We start from the raw sequence: 1,547 nt of genomic DNA on the forward strand, positions 1-1,547 counted from the left end.
TTCTTTCTTTCTTTCTTTCTTTCTTTCTTTCTTTCTTTCTTTCTTTCCCCCTCTCTCTCTTTCTTTCTTTCTTCCTTCCTTCCTTCCTTTTACATTTAAATGGTTTATTTAATTAAACACCTAGCCAGACTTTATTTAGGTTGAAATTTTTATTTTACTTCAATATAACATTTTCTACTCAAAGTCTTTCTTTTTAAGGAAGGATGACCTGTTGTAAATATCATTTTCATAATGTAAAAAATACTATTTCCAATCTTAGATTATTTGCTTCAACAAATAAATGGGGTTATGGAGATTTTTTTGTTCAATTTGGTCATTATTGATCTAGACTATGCACTATTAATGCCAACAAACATCACATCTATCAAATTTAAATTTGTTTGAATGATCGGGTTTCCACTTCTTTAAGAAATATTTATTACAACATAGAAAGTTTGTCCTATTTCATCGTCCATTTCTCAAGTTGCTCAATCCTCTAATAATCTAAAGGAAGTTCACTAAGTTTGAAAAGTCCTGCAATAGATAATCACTCCAGTGATAGCTCCATGATTGATGGACAGGCTCTATTCTTTCCTTCTGTTTATCTTTCAATGAAAGGCCTCCTCAGTAAGCTGTCAAATGCCTTCCCTGGGAGTGTTGATGTTCTGTCCATTACCAATTATTTTCATTGATGTAATCTGTGTACAGTATATGAATACTGAACCTCTCACCCAGAGGAACATGTGAATAGGGATAATGCTTTGGAGTGACGGATAACTCCAAATTTATCTCCTGAGGTTGGGAGATGACCCCAATCACTTTAGTTTCAGCTTTTTGATCTGATCAGTAGTGTTGGCTGTCAAAAATGAAAGCAACAAAATAACCCCTTTCAAAATTGTCTTCCACTATTGCATAATAGAAGCAGTACAATCTTGGCTTGACAGAATTCTTGTCAAGGTGTAGAATGTGGGCATTTCAGTTGAATATATAATAATTTCCTCATTAAAAATTATTTTCAAAAAAGAAAATTGCTAAGAACAAAGGCATAGAAAAATCATTATTTATTAACTTGAGATTTATAAACTGTTATTACCATGTTTCAAATAATGGTAACTAAAAACATATTAGCTATATGTGAGAACCATTTTGACACTTTAAAAGAAGAATGTAAGTATATATTTTAAATAAGCAAATAAATGGGGAAGGAGGGATATAGTATCTGGACCTGAATGTGCGCGGTAATGATGATATGTCTGAATGCATTAAGACATTGAGCTAGTCCACTATAAGGAAAATAAAATTCCTATTTAGATACATTGGATCACTATGCTAGAATCATTTAGGAGTAGGACCTGAAAAGTCTTATAGGGTATGGAAGGCCAATCAGCAGGTTGAAATGACATGCTTGCTTTATAGCTAACTATGAAAGAAAGGAAGAATGAAAGGAAAGAAGGAAGGAAGGAAGAAAGAAACAGAAAAGGAAAGAATGAGCATAGGAAGGAGAGAAGGAAAGAACAGAGGGAGAAGGTAATGAAAAAAGGAAGGAACAAGAGAAGAAAGAAGAAAAG

The sequence above is a fragment of the Petaurus breviceps genome, unplaced genomic scaffold, assembly GCF_028583685.1.
Source record: "Petaurus breviceps papuanus isolate PSGF00001 unplaced genomic scaffold, PetGlider_PUasm1.0 90977, whole genome shotgun sequence".
In the NCBI taxonomy this organism is placed as follows: Eukaryota; Metazoa; Chordata; class Mammalia; order Diprotodontia; family Petauridae; genus Petaurus; species Petaurus breviceps.